This window comes from Marmota monax, unplaced genomic scaffold (genome assembly GCF_021218885.2).
Source record: "Marmota monax isolate L192 unplaced genomic scaffold, Marmota_monax_Labrador192_F-V1.1 WCK01_AAM20220418_F8-fsc00051, whole genome shotgun sequence".
NCBI lineage: Eukaryota > Metazoa > Chordata > Mammalia > Rodentia > Sciuridae > Marmota > Marmota monax.
Genome location: NW_026695202.1, coordinates 6,367,655 through 6,383,867, shown reverse-complemented (window position 1 = coordinate 6,383,867; position 16,213 = coordinate 6,367,655).

Here is a 16,213-nt window from a genome sequence, read left to right as displayed (position 1 = left end):
CACATTTATATGACTGCTAAATCCTAAATATAGAGCTCCTAACAGCTGGGGCTTCAAAGCAGGTAATGTGAATCTCAAGCCCACAGTCTTACCTATTAAATTCTGCTGCCTGAAAAAACAAAAACAAAAACAAAAACAAAAAAAAAGGACAACATTTAAGTGCTAGACTCTGAATTGCATGTGTAACTGTGATCAACCCCTAGTCAGACATCTTTCTGGTATTGACTGTGCTCACACCTGTTCTTCCAGTGACGTGGTCTGTCCTGACTCTATACAAAGGCATCTGCTTCATGTGACATGGGTACTTTCTGAATGGTGTGGCATTCAGCCCGAGACAACTTTGCTACTGGCACAGACTAGATAAAAACACGAGCATTTGGACTGTGTTTTAAAACTTACAAATAGAAATATTTTTATTTGATCCTCATAGCAAATGTGTGAAGTCTCATAAGCAGTCTCCTTTAAACAAGGGAATTCTAGCACACACAGCTAATGAGCTCTGACTGGAGACTCCAAACCCAGTCCCTTGGCCCAAGGTCCAAGGCTTTTCCCCAGGACACCATGCCGCTTCGACTAGCATTCCAACCTCTGGTAGCCCCCTGTCTATCAGAAATTGACTGTTGTCTCTGAGTCACTGATATGAGATCAGAGAGGAGTTGAGCCTCATGCAACTCTATCTAGGTTTTCACTTCCAGGGTGCAGATGCAAAGTTAGGAAAAAGTACACATCAGGCTTCATTTGTTGACTGTATACAATGTGTTAGGCCAGTGCTGTCCAGAATGGCAGCCACTGGCCACGTGTGGCACTGGAGCAACTGACATGTGACTATTGTCACACTTCAGTGAATTTATTAATTTAAATTTAAATTTTAAAGCAGAAACTGTGCAAACTATTTTTCCATTAAACAACTCTTTTATTTTGGTAGAACTCAGTTTCACTTTGGCCTTTGAATTGTGTGAGATAATGCAGTTGTATAGTAATATGACTGCTCAGTACACGTATGATTCCCATCATCCTGTCTTAACACATCACTGATCTAGTCATTGCCCACAGATTGATTCAGTTTAAAGAATTTCTTTTCTGCATAACAATATAACAATGTAATGTGTATCTTTGAATAGTTTATGCAGACAATCCCAATTACTGTGATAACCATGTAAATTGTAATTGGTAATTAAATTGAAGTATGTAGTCTTCTTTTGATTACAATACAATTAAACTATTTTTAGTGTAAAAAATATTTATGGACAAATTTTTTTTCCACTTCAAATGAAGACAGTCTACACATGCATAACTGAGTGGAGATGCAGAAACTAATATTATGATCAAAATGATGAACAGACTGGGGGGAAAAAAGCATATTGTAAACTTTACAACCAGTAGCAATTGCAATTTTCTTCCACAAAAGAAGATTGTAAAAAAAAATGATAACAGATATTTAAAGCCAATATTTAGTGAATTTGATAAGTTCTTTATTAACAGTTAAAAATAATTGACTAAATTAGTCACCTGACATTGGCATTGAACATCAACCAAAACTTTTAAATAACTTCACAGAATCTGAGCTTGCAATTTGGGGTAGCTACTAAAGATATTAGATTCTCAAGATACACACAGAGAGACAGAGAATATTTTTTGATATAGTGATAGTAAAATTAATGATTGTTTGTACTATGGAAATCTCATTAGGAATTGAAAACTAAAAATAATATTTAAAAAACTAGAAATTAAGACACCAAAAAACTGCCAACATAATATGAGACCTTTTTAACAATAATCTTTGTTATTGTTACAAAATATGAAAAATTGAAAGCACTTTATTTCAATTTTTAATAGGTTTAAAAATAACAAAGATGTTGCACAATTAATACTTACGGATATATGTTGTTTCAAAATGCTTTACAAATTTATAAGCACGTTGTCAGTTCCTGGTCTAAAATATAAACATACTCTACATATATCAAAGAAGAGTTTTACTTAGATGTTAAGTTTAAAAGTCTCTATTAGGGTATATCTCTGACTACCCTAGAAGTTTAGATGTTTTAAAAATCCAGATTTATTGGAATTTTAAACAACAGACCAATACTATGATTATTACTGTGTGGTATCTATTGGCATTATTTGTTTTCTTATTCTTATTTTATGAAAGGTGTCATTTGAACATTTGTCAACACTCTTTAGTACATAGGTGTAAATCCATGAATTATTGCCTATTTATTGATCTATGGAACACAGTAAAAGACAATTCAGTGAATTATCTTATGGGTTTTACCCAGTTTTCATCAGTTGACAGTTTGATTAAAAAATTACTGTAATGTTAACTCCAGTTCAAGATATTCTTGAAAGAAAATTCACTAAATTAAAGAAGGCCAAAAAAAAAAGGCAGTTGATTTACATTTCCTAGCCAATATCACACTACATATAAACAAGCTAAATTTGAAGTTTTGTGGAAAGGAAAAGTTTATGACCCAGCAAGACCACTATGAGAATTTTCTGAAATTAAAAATTCCATTATAAAAATCAATAACAATGATGGTACATATTCATTCAATGTGAATCAACATGCAGAAGATTGTAATTGAAATCATTATGGATGTTTGACTACAAAAACCATGAGAAGATGTTACGGTTTAGATGTGGTGTCCTCCCAAAGCTCATATGTGAGAAAATGCAAGAAGCTTTAGAGGAGAAATGATTGGGTTATAGTCTTCACTTAATCAGTGAATTATTCCCTGGTGGGATTAACCGAGTGGTAACTGGAGGCAGGTGGGGTGTGGCTGGAGGAAGTGGGTCATTGAGGCATGCCTTTGGTGTCTATATTTTGTATCTGGAGAGTGGAGTCTCTCTCTTTCTGATCCACATGTGAGCTGCTTCCCTCTGCCGCACTCTTCCACCATGATGTCCTGCCTCATCTCAAGCCCCAAAGAATGGAGTCTCTTATGGACTGAGACCTCTGAAACCATGAGCCCCTAAATAAAACTTTCCTCCTCTACAGTTGTTCCGGTTGGGTCTTTCAGTTGCAGTAGCAAAAAAGCGACAAAAACAGAAGAATTTGAATACTATCTTATTGATATTAGTAAACTTAAAGTTCTTTTCAATGGATGCACTGCCATTTTGAACCCAGTATTACTCCTGAATTAACCCTATAGTCAGTGAATTTTCTATGGACACACATAGTTTCCAAATGCATAGGCTTTGGCTTTAAAACCTAATTAATTGCTTTAAAATTGATGAGCCAGTTTTGTCAACATGGAGTTGAATATTAAATAAAAATGATGTCAGTGTTTAACTCCGTTTTTAGAAGGAGTTTGGGCATGTAATTCTACTTTTCTTGAGAACACATTTTATGAAATGTAAATATGAGTGAAATATTTCCAATAAAAATTTAGCTTCCAAATTAACATGTGCTAAAAAGTGTAAAATATCCACCAGATTTTGAGGAGTTTGTATAGTAAAACAAGTAAGATCTCATTCATAATTATCTATATTAGTTACATGCTGAAATGGTAACATTTAGATATATTGAGTTATATAAAATACATTATGAAAATTATCTATTTCTTTTTGCTTTTTAATTTGGCTACTAGAAAATTTAAAATTCTGAATGTGGTTCACACCATGCTTTTATTAGTCAGCACCATGTTAGGCGATGAGGATATAAAGATGAATGAGACCTCGATCATTCCCTCCAGCAGAAAACTAAACCCTGGAACAGCGCGTTGTAAAATGATGTGGAAGTCAAGAGATAGACTCCAAAAAATGTGGAAGTAATGTCAGAGAGAGCATCTGACTCAGATTGGGGATAATAAGGACAAGTTCTTGGAGATGGTGGTGATTGGTTTGGGCCTTAAAAGGGAAGTAGGGGTTAAATAAATGAGAAAATAAATAAAAATGACTCTCTAATGGAGTGGTCACTATTACTGAGTCTGTCAGGGTGAAATAGTATACTGTACCATGTGGAATAAAAACCAGTTCTGGTGTGGTAGGGTGTAAAGTTTGGGAACTTAGTTGGATCAGGAAGGACCCAGATCCTGTTGAGATTGGCTTTTATTCTCTGGTGGTGGTGTAGAAGGACACCTAGGAGACCCACAGACACTGGTGCTGCCAGGTGTCCCTTTCCCAGTCTAATTCATTAGGGGAGGGGCGGCCTGCTCATTTTCAGTGGTTGGTTGAACAGAGTCAGTGGTAGGGACTTTTTTGAGAGATGACTTCTTAAATTCCTTGACAGTGGGTTTCATACGACTGCATTCAGGCCTTCCTCATATACGATGCTTGAAATTCACGCTATAGATGAATTTCACAGGGTCTGCAGTCTTCAATTTCAGAACTTATTTCTCTAGTTGCAATCTGATACATGTTATATATTTATGTGATTAAGGGTTCAGACCTTCCCAGTGATATGTAAGCTAATGAAATAAAGACTCTTGTCTTTCTCCTAACTGCATTCCTACTACCCATGATAGAATCTTTCATGTAGCAGGTGCTCAGTTAAGACTTTGGGGGTGGGGAGTAATCACACTAGATAAGATGGCAACACCTGCTGACATCATATAGTATTGTAGTCTGGCTCTGCTGCATTGTGTAACTACCTGGATATGACACCTGAGGACAGCAAATTCCACCTGTAGGCAATCTTTGTCTCTGAATGATGCCGATTTAACTGGCTTAAAAATTATAGCAAGTAGAAAGTCAAAGGAGATAGATAAACACATATCTAAAAAAAAATGAGTCAACCTAGTATAACAGAAGAATAAGAAACTTTAGATCCAGGTCAACACGGGTTTTAATTCTCAGCTCATATATTTACTTGCTGTGCTTAATTCCTTCATTCATAAAAGGAAGTAATCAGTATTAGCTTCTGCATAAGGCTATCAGGGCAGAGAAATGGAGAGCAAGTGGTTTTTGAACTTATTTTTGCCATCTATTTCTCCTTCATTTTGGTGTAGGAAGCTCCCTCTAGTCATTCTCATGCATGTGGATTTTAGAGAAGGTGGTTCTTTGCTCATCACATTATGGGCCATTTCCTGGCCTCAAGCTTTGAGCGAATAAGTAAATGCATAGATTGCTCAGGCTGCGGAGATCAGAAGCCTCCCTCAAGAGGTTTTCCAGGCACAAGGAAATCAATCTCAGTTGACAAGCAGCTTCAAAGCTGATTACCTTGAAATGAATGACCACATCTTCTTTCCAGGTCTCCATCTTCTGCTCATTCAGAGATCAGCTGCAATACATTAGATCCCTAATTAAGAAAGATGATTATTAGCAAATGACTCCTTTGAGCAGAATAGGAAACCGCTGTGCAAGCCTTGGAGCAGATCCACTGGCAGCCACACAGAGGAAGCACATGTGGGCAGGGCTGATGCTGCCTTAATAGCTAGTGGCATCCGGATTGCCTTTCACCGCTCTGCGGGGAGCAATGAAGCCTGGCGCTGTGATCAGTGCGGCAGTGGAGAAAGGGAAACTTGGAGTCTGAGCTGTTTGCTGTTCAACTAGAACTAGTAAAAAGGAAATGGATGCTTCCTGGGCAGATTGAAAACACAGACCCTTCCAGTAATAATAACAAGGCACTCGGAGAGTGAAACTAGCTCCTTACCTAAAAATAATGATATCTATGGAGTGAAGCCCATCTTGATTCAAATTCTCTGTTACTTCTTACCCATGTAGCCTAAAGTGTGTTGATCAGCCTCCCTGGATCTGGGTTTCATCATTTGTAAAACAAGATTATTAAGTACATGAAATAAATAATCACTGCTGGTTCCCAGCACAGAGAGAGCTTACAAGTCATGGCAGTTTCTTTCTCCTTCCCTTTCTCTGTGTAGTGTTCAGTGTCTTTATAGATCCTGATCCAGGGTTTGGAGAGTTGGTAGCCACAAAGCTTCTGATATTACCCCTGTAGCCAGACATGCAAAATATTGCCAGACGTGGCTTTTTTTAGTGAGCGCATGCAAGGTTTCAGGCAGATTCTTAAAGGGCTCTTTAAAATCCCTGGGATGTATTGTCCTTTTATGATCTGATCCCAGCCCTCCACGCACCCCCATTGCCTACCCTCTTCTCCCCATTCACTGTATTCTAGTCACCTCAGTCCTCTCTGCTCATCAAACATGCCAAGAATCTCCTCTGCCCTCGCCCCATCTTCACAGAGCTCTCCTCTGGCTTGGAGAGAGACACTTCTCACTGTGCCTTCACATGCCAGATACAGGTTGACCTCTCTCTTCCTTTTCTTGTGAAGTCACTGACCCCATCATAAGTGCCCTACCCTTATGGCCTGATCCAACCCAAACTATCTCCCCAAAGCCCCACCTCCTCATACCACATCTTGGGGGTTAGGACTTTAATGTATGAATTCTAGGGATGGTGAACAAAAGTCAGTATTTAGCAAAATCTCTGTTTTATTGCACTCAGAGTATTTATGCTAATTGTCTTCCTGGATTCATTCCCTTATTTATGGGCCATGGAAGACTGGACCCTCAATGAGTGTAGAAATTTAGTCTTATTCACCACTGATTCACAATTAGAATAATAATTGGTATATAGGAGGTGTACCAATTACTGCAATAATGGATGGATGAATAGATGGATAGGTGGATGGGTGGATGGATGGATGGATGGATGGATGGATGACTTATAAATGCATCTCTGTGGGCTGTAGAAGAAAGGTTGATTTTCTCATTTTATAGTTGGGGAAACTGAAACCTGGAAAAATTCAGGTTTCTGAACAGGTTTAGGAACAATCTCCAGAGCTGAACATCTAAGTTCAAATTCCAGCTTTGCCATTTATAAACCATTAATTTTGGTCAACTTACTTAGCCTCTTTTTCATTTTTCCCTCATCTGTGAAATGCTAATCATAAGTGTAACATCCATATACATGTGATAGGTAATTGACAGTCATTAGCGCTGTTCATCAATAATCTGGTTCTTCTTCCATGCCCCTCCTGAAGTCAGGTATGGCTATGAAACGTGAGCTCAAGTGGTGGGGTCATTTCCACGTGGAAGCTTTTAAGAGTCAAAGTGCAATCTTTTTCTCTTTCCTGACATACAATCTGAAATATTGCAAATGGTGTTCATTCTATTGCCCTGGATCCTGGGGTAAGGAAAACATGCATCAGAATTCCTATGGACCAGTAATAAATATAGAAAATGAGTGAGAAACAAGCCTGGATAGGTGTCATAGGCAGAGTGCAGTAGAGTTAGATTATGATACTACATGTGACCAGAAGGTGCTATCATCTTATCTAATGTGATCACTTTCTTTTCTGAAATTTAGTAGTTTTTTGTTGTTGTTGTTATCACAGCATAACTTAGCTGAGCCTGACTAATTCACTGAACTGAATTCTCTCATGAGAATTCAATGGGTTTATGAAAATAACATGTTTAGAAAGTATCTGGTGTTATTAAGTTGATTAAGTGTCTATTTTAGTAAATTGATTAGTAAGGATTCAAGAGATGTGAGTACACAAATGTAGTGACAGAGTACATTGGCTCTGGAGTCCGATTTCCTTGTTTCAAATCCCAGTAATTTTCATACTAACAGTTATGACTAGTCATGTGAATTCATTTTTTTCATGCCTCAGTTCATTCATCTAAAAATGGGGACAATAGAATACAATGTAATGTGATCATTAAACAATATAACAATGTAATGAAATGTGAAAATGAAACAATGTAACAAAGAACCTAGCCTGAGTCTTGACACATGGAGTAAATGCTCAATAAATATTAGCTCCTATTGTCTGAGTATCCTGGCATATTTTTCAGAGAAAATGTATTATAGCTATGCCTACCACTGACATAATATCACTGAATAATGTGAAAAGAGCCTCATATGAATATGGCTAAATGATGACAACTTGGCAGACAGAGAGGAGTAGACTAATTTGTCTGTATAGCTGCAATAATCCAGATAATTTAGCCCATGCCCAACAGCTCTCAGCATGTGATTAACATTTCTCCCATTCAAGTGGATGGAGGTAAAGCAATCAAAACTAGGGGGAAAGAAATAACCCTGAGAAAACACCATTATCGGCTATTTTCTGGGACAATAATAATAGCCTTTATTATTTCTTCTTTATTCTAGCCTTCTACTGAAAATTGCAAATAGCACATTCAATTCTGATTTCTTTGAAAAGAAATCTAGTTTTGAAAGGAAAGGGAAACCCAACAATGGTGAGTAAATTTATTCATCTTCGTGGGACATGAACTATGGATTATTATATTCAGTGCATGAGTGGAATACCAAGTGAAGAATGTTTGATATTCAAACTCAGTGACTCAATGAACTTAAATGGATTAGCAAAGTTATTTTAATAATCAGATTATGGGTGAGGACAGGAAATCAAAAAAACACAAAATGCTTTAAGCTCTGGGTCAAGATAAACAGGTAAAATATAAACAATGTACATTTAGGATCTGCATGCTAACTGTACTAACTGGGGAAAGGAATATTTATTCTTTACCTTTCTATCCCTCAAGAGAAAAAGAGAAAAATGTTGGAAATTCATCTTGTTTTATGTGAGGATTTTATGATTCAATATTGAAGAAAGATTTTTAACGTAACTATTCTTTCGGTTTGCAAATTCTCTTTAAGCCACCACCTTATTACCTACTGAAAAGGGTCCCTCCATATCCAGGCTGCTCCCTATGTTACCAACACTGGGGAACATAAAATACCAAAGAGCAGCAAAGTATTGTCTAATTTTTTATCAGTCTTTTTTAGACCTTAATAAATCAAAATGAAGGCCCAGAAGTCTAGACAAAATAGGTTTAAATCTGAATTCTCAAATTACTGTGTTACCCTGGGGAGTTCCTTTGTGCCTTGTGTCTATGAATTTCATCACTTTATAATGAACATAATAGTATGTAGATCATGACTTCTGTAGGGAATTAGTAAATTAATATATCTGATACATAATAAGTATGCAACAAATTTTAATGATTGTTATATAACTTGTGTGTATTTTTCAAAAATCTTAACAAAACAGATGGAAGGGAGGAATAATACTAATAACAATAACACATAATACTTTCAACATTGCGGGTTTGATTTTAAGAATTTTTTATATTACCTCCTGGATCCTTGAAGCAATTCTCTGAGAGTCTCGTGGGTAGAAGTGAAATGACTTCCAGGTACAACCAGACTAGGAACTCTGGTGATCTGACTCCACAGACTGCCTCTTGAATATTAAATATGTTACCTTCTTTGAGAATGATGTCTGAATTCCTCTCCACTCAAAATAGAATATACTCTGGGCCAAGTCACATTCCAGCTCTTGAGACACAATGCTAAAGTAGAGAAGCAGGGTCTCTCTCTCATAAAGTTTATGATTTCCATAGGAAAACCATTTTCTAAGCATGTCTATAGTCATTTTACTCTGAGCCACATAGTTCAACAATATTTTTTAGGTCTCGGGATCTTTGCTATATTTTTTTTTACCTCTTCCCCAGCTGGAAGCAGCTACATTTAACCCCTATGATTCAGCACCATGGACAGCTGACGAATCCCAAGGACCCTAGACCATATCTGAAGTTTTCCTTTCAGAATTCATGAAGATCTGGTGCTTCAGAACACACACATATACACACACTAACTCAGTGTGCAAAAAAAAAAAAAATCCTAAGAAGAACCCTAGAAACTACCAAATATGAGTCCAAAATATCCACAAAGCCACATAGATGAAGTCAACAACTAAATTCCTACAATTTGGTCTATTTATAGTGAATCCCATTTCAAGTATGTAGTCACCATGCTTTGTATGAACCTTCAGGGACACAAGTGTAGTCTATTCTGGCAATTCCTTAGATTGGAAGGAAGGAATATTTTAAGTAGTTTGATTTAAGTTCCAGAGAAATCCCTCATCTAGTCAGGGAGGTATATTTCCTAGTGTTTTTATTTATTATTTCTCACTTCCTGCCTGTCTTCTATAGGTTAAAGACGAGCTCCAAGGTTAGTTAGGGGAGACACAGGTCTAACTCACCAGCTCTCTGCCTTAGACACTGAATTTCTTTGACCTCATTGAATACATTAGAATTCTTTCTGGCCTATCAGTGTTTATTAGATTTGATACTGCCTCGTCCTGATATCCAGAAGAAGGTGACTCATGCTCAGTAACGCGTTATCATCCTCTAAGAACATGTCTAATCTGGATGATATCATCTTGTCTGGAAGATGTTTGCTAGGTGGAGAGTCCCCAGGGCTTGAGGAAGGAAAACTTTCCACTTGCCAGGCTCCTCAAGTCCTCCCCAACTGAAGCAGCTAGGAGGGGTATCTTTGAAAGTGAAAGACTGTGACATTGTGAGGGGCTACAGACTTACAGGCTTGACCACCAATGTCCATATTTATTATATGATACAAAGCTTTTCAAGGAAGTCTCTATCGATGTAAATAAGGTTCACCATAAGTCCCTCTCCTCTAAGATCCTTCCAACACTCAGTTTCTACCACTGACTAGCTATGTGATCATGGGAAATCGGTAGTTCCTGAGCCTCAGCCACCTCATCTGAATGATGAGGATGCTCACTGAGACATTGTGGAGGGTAATGAAGTTTGTCTCCCCACAGTGTGGAATAGAGGCAGGCAGGAAACGAAGCAAGGGGGGCTGAGTCACCTACGGGAGCTGAGATTCATGTTTTATAAGGAAGAATTAATGAAATCTCCCTACAGATAGACAGAAGGGCTTTCCTTGTCTCTGAAAAAGAAATACTTCAACTATTCTAATGTTAGGAGACCATAGTATTGGGAATAAGAATGTCTGATCTCAGTCCCTTCTCTGTCACGACTGACCTACCATATCTCCCTCCCTCCCCAAGTTTTCAATTTTTAGGTTGCAGCGAGATGGACAATGGTGATCACTCTGTCTGGGTGAGGAATCGAACTAGCTACTTGGATTAGAAGATGGAGAAGCAGGTGCTCCATGGTGGTTCCGACTGCAGGGGCTAACGATGACCTGTCTAAATCCTGGTTCCACCATTCACCATCTGAGAGACGGGGCAAGTCCCTTCAGTGCTCTGAGCCCGAAATTCCACATGAGTGAAACTAGAAGACTACAAATAACTATTTTGTGAGTATATTATGATAATTAACAGTATCCGAGAGCTCAATAAATGTCAGATAGATCAGTAACATGCTGAACCACACACAAATTAGTCCAGGCTCTTGGGATAAGTGAACCCTTTTCTTAATTCTCAGGTACAAGCCCCAGAGGGAATGCTTTCTCCTTTGTGGGCCTGTTTATCATGGAACCGGGTCTCTTTCTCTCTCTCTTTTTTTAAAACTCATGGCCCTTTCTTGCTGGGTGATGACTCATACTTTGGTCATAATTGTAGGAGAGAGAATTCACATCCAAAGTATTTTGCTCTATGCTACACCAATGTATGGAGGTAGAATTTCATGGAAGAGACAAATGTGGGCGGAGTCCAGGTGAAGGAGGCGGAGCCCTGAGACCCAGGTGGGTTCTCCCCACTCACACTGCTAAGCCAGACCTCCCCCGATGCAGCAAGTCACACAGCTTGCCCACTTGCCAGTTGACATCAGTCCAGAGCCTGGAAACACAATGTGAGTCACCAGAATGAGGAGATAATGGGTCTGGAAAAGCTTAAAAATGGAAGGGGAGAGAGACCCAGGAAGGAAGCTTCTAATCAGGAGAGGCAGCCGTTCTAGACAGCTTGTGCCACTGTGAGAGGGTTACAGGAACACTATTAAAATCTCTGCGTGCAGGACTGTGATCTGTAGTACTGATGGTGATTCTCATAAAGGAGAATGGATTGACTAGCGTGTTTATGGTCTTGGCTTCCATGTCCTTTACCCATCCGCATTACAAGAGCTTTTTTTTTTTTTTTTTTTACATTTTCAGTAATTAGTGACATTTTGTCTCTTTCAGTTCTTCAGGTTTTAGGATACAAATCCAAAATACTGCCAAGAATGTGACAAGAAGAAATTAATCTAAAAATGGCAAGCGTGGTGCTGGGGATTTAGCTCAGTAGCAGAGCGCTTGCCTAGCAAGTGCAAGGCCCTGAGTTTGGTCCTCAACCCTGAAAAAAAAGTTTTCAAGGGTTTTAAGTTAATAATGGTGTGGAGGATTTCATGAGGAGTGGGCTACAGACCATTCATGAGGTGAGAGAATGGCGGGGAAGCTGAACAGGAATTCTAGAAAGCTCTTGTAGGTTATAAAGTGAATCCCTGTTGTTGGTCTTCAGGAAAGCCAGGCATTGTTTGAAATTCCCTTAAAATTCTTTTTGTTTGCTAGATTGGATTTAAAAAAATATGACTATGAAATATACAGAGACTGGCCCCAGGGTTGTGCACTTGCACATTGACCATTAGAACCCCAGCCCCATGCAATGCAGGATTGAGACTTGTAAGCTCCTTTATTAAAGGTAAACCCCTGGACTCTACTTAAAGGTTGCTACAGATAGCAAATGAGATAATGTCAGTGAAGCTTATTCAAATTTTGAGTACCAAGCTTAAAGAGATTAAAACAAAACCTTCAATCTCTTCCTGCACAGAAATAGGAGTCCTTTAATCACACCCCTTGTCCACTGTGGGGAGACAGGTCAGTCAATAGATGACCTGTTTAAATTGGATGAGAGTTGACATGATGTTCCCATCATCAGGGAAATTACAAAATGTAATGATAGGAAATGTATATCCCTTGAGACAGCTGCAGGAAAAAAAAATTGGTTTTCTCCTTTGCCCAGAAATATCTGTGCCGAGAATTCTCGGGGGTGCAGATGCAACGGAGGCCAGCCCCAGGGCTTCTGAGGCCAGTACTGGACAGCCACTCTGTGAACACACATCACTGCTGTGTGCTAGACCGAAGAATTGATGAGAGTGTCTTGACATATAGACGGCAGCCTGGCATATAATCCAAGCCTGAGCTTGGATTTGGAGTAGAGACAGTCAGGAGATCAGGCCAAGCTGAGAAGTGATCTACCACCCACCCACCCACCCACAATATCCCAGCCCCCATCAAGCCAAACTTCATATCAGCATCTCCAGGGAATGTTTTCAAAATACACATTCTTACATTTCACTTCCAAGACCTTAATTCAAAAGATCTCAAGTGTGACCCGAGTGTGACATTTTCTCATAAGCTTTTCCTGTGAAGTATGAGTGTATGAGTGTACCTTTCCCCCCCATATCTTCACCAACATTTATTGTTGCTTGTATTCTTGACAATTACCATTCTGTCCACTAGCGGAACTTCAGAGTGACACCTCAAGTATCACTGAGAACCACCAGTTCTGTCCATCACAGCTATCTATTCTCTCTATCGCCAGCCGACTGAGAAATTGATTCCACTTGCCACAGAGTAGTCAATCAAGGAAAATTTTTTTTTTCATTTCCACAGAAAAATCTGTCTGGGACAAAATGAAGAAAAATCTCCAGGCCTCTTTTTAAATATTCTGCAGTCTTCTTTATTTTAATTTGCATATAAAAAACAAAGAAGAGCTTGATTGTGTATACAGCCTACATTAAAACAGCAAAGTGTTTTCTCTCATAGGGGTCTTCAAGCAGATCTTGAGAGGCACTCTTGTAGCCCCAGAAATATGGTGTCATGCCCTGAGCAGGTGACAGGTGTGGAACGGTAATGGGGAGAGGCAGAAACCAGAAGCAAGCAACCCCATCAGCGTAAAGAGATGGTCCCCTTCCAAGTTTGGGCTACAGAGATTCTTCAAGGTCAATCTAGAAAACCAAAGCAAGACCAGAAGAGGCAGAGTGATGACTCAAAGACAGTGAGTGCAGTGATTTAAAAGCCCCAAGTGATAAGAGGCAGGAACAACAGGTATAGAAAAGTTGGGGTTTTGACCTTCATTGGCCAATCAAAGAGATGTCATCTGATCAGCAGCTCAGTGAACCCTAAATGCAGGCCCCTGGACATCAGAAGGAACTAGCTCAAAGAACAGGTTCCAGGCCCTGCCCCTTCTCCAGTCCTTGCCCTCTTCTGTTTTATTTATGCTGGTCAAACAGTCAGTACATAAACATATTATAAAGGGCCCCCTAAATGCCTGCTGGTTCATTAACTGCATGAAAACAGGGACTGCATCTGCCTTGCATGGCCTCAGTGTCTAGTATAAGACCTAGAAACAATATCTATGCATTGACCTTTGAGGTGGGCCCTCTGAAGACAAGGATTAAGAAATGTGTTCCCTGCAATGCAGGGTTGGGCGTCTAGCAGGTAGACAGACAAGACGTCCAAAACCACAACATCATAGCAAATGCTCTGACCTCTACAAACATGTTTTAGTGTCAAATTCCCCCACCCAGAGGCAGACCCACTGTCCTAAAACACCAATCTAACCATTTTACTTCTAAAAGACAGTCAATTAATAGTCCTCCATGTCCTGTGGCTCCTCTTTCCAAAGATGGGTCTGTAGAATCTACATAGATAGATGTCTGGGAAAGAACCTTTCATGGTAAAATGAATTTAGAAGTCTCTAGGATAAACTACATGAAATAAATCAAGTTTATTTAATGCAAAATTTGTCCGAGACTCTATCATACCAATGTATGTTGCCAATCTCTATAAGGCAAAGGGTAGCACTCGACACTTTTCTTGTTTTTATTTGTGGACTCTTGTTCTTGTATGGCGTGTCTTCAGAGATAGTGTTTAGATGGCCAAATGAAGATTCCTGAATATTTCACATCCACCCAACCAGGATTCCATTCAATCATCCAAATGAGAGTCCCTAGTTTCTTGAGTTCCCTCCATCTCCGATACTGATTAGACCCACAGAGCCCTCTTTCAATATCAGAGATCAGGTACGCTAAACGTGGTATGGCCGTAGGATAAACACAGAGTGCCTTCTTTTTAATCTCATAGGACAACCAGGTAAAGCTTCTCCTCTGAGTGTCTTGATTGGTTTATTAACCTCCTGATGCAGGTGTTGCTTTGGTTGCCTGGCAACATGATGATGGAGACTGCTGATTCCCAGAGGAGCCATAAATGAATGAAGATATTCCTCCTGGGAGCAGGGACCCCAGCCAGAGAGGCACACTGCAGAATCCTTCACTTCTCCTGCCCTGACTGTGCTTTTCCCATCCTGCTGAAAGAGTAGCCTAAGGGGATAATTGAAGAAAAGGAAAAAAAAATGTTTCTACTTTGAAAGCAGCAAAAATTCTTATGCACCGTGTTGGAGAATTATGAACAATTTCACCTGCCCATAATGAGGTGATCCTATCACAAAAATCACAACACAGGTGTGTTTTGGTATTGCTGATACAAGATCTCCTTCCACATTAACAAAACAAAACAAAATGCTGTTTCTTCTGTTCCATCTGACATTAAATACATATTCCAGTTCTACATTATAATACATGTCATATAATTTGGCCCAAATGAGCCTCATGATCACCCCTCCCCCCCCCCACACACACACACAAAGCAAGCAGAACTGAAGTTCATCAGAGAAGGAAAACTTTAGAATGGTGGAGAGCAGTGCTTTTGAAGTCATGGGGATCAAATTCAGTTCCTGGCTCTGCCACTTACAGAGTGACACTAAGTTTCTTAGCTTCTCTGAGCCTTGATTTCTCCATCTATGAAATGGGAACACCAACACTCATCTCAAAGTGTCACTGAGAAAATGAAGATAACAAAAGCCAAACACTTACATAGAGGCTACTACGTAAGCTGTTGTTGTTGTGATTATTGTGATTATTGCTTAGGGTAACACACAGCACCCCAGTGGTTAAGCTAGGATAGGAACTGCAATCTCTAGTAATGCCCAGGCAGACTTTTGTCCTTGATTTATCCCTCCTTTGAAAGTAAAAGCAGTAAGAATGGGGGAAGCTATACCTAAATTTATATTGCATTCTATAGACGAAGCTGCCCTTCACCGTGCACCCTCTGGCTGGATACCATGTCTACTCCTCTGCTGCCTGGTGGAGATGGTTTGAAGGGAAGCAATTGCTTGCCTCTGCTTTTCTCCAGGGGCCTGAAACTCAGGAGAGGAGTCCCTCCCTCCTTGCAATGAAACCAACTCAAGGCAGAGGTGACCAGGACAGCTTCTGACTCAGCCTCGGGGCTCACAGAGTCTTAAGAAGAGTTTATCAGCTGGCCCTCCAGTCCCATCGGTCTGCCCCACTTAAGGAAACACCTGTGTCTGGAGTTCAGCAAGGAGGTCCCAGTGTGTGGCCCATGAACGGAGCTCAGGCTGACTGTCCCTGCTGGTGGCCAGTTAGGGCTATCCCAGCCAGGTGCCCTCCACCACTCCCCCCACCCA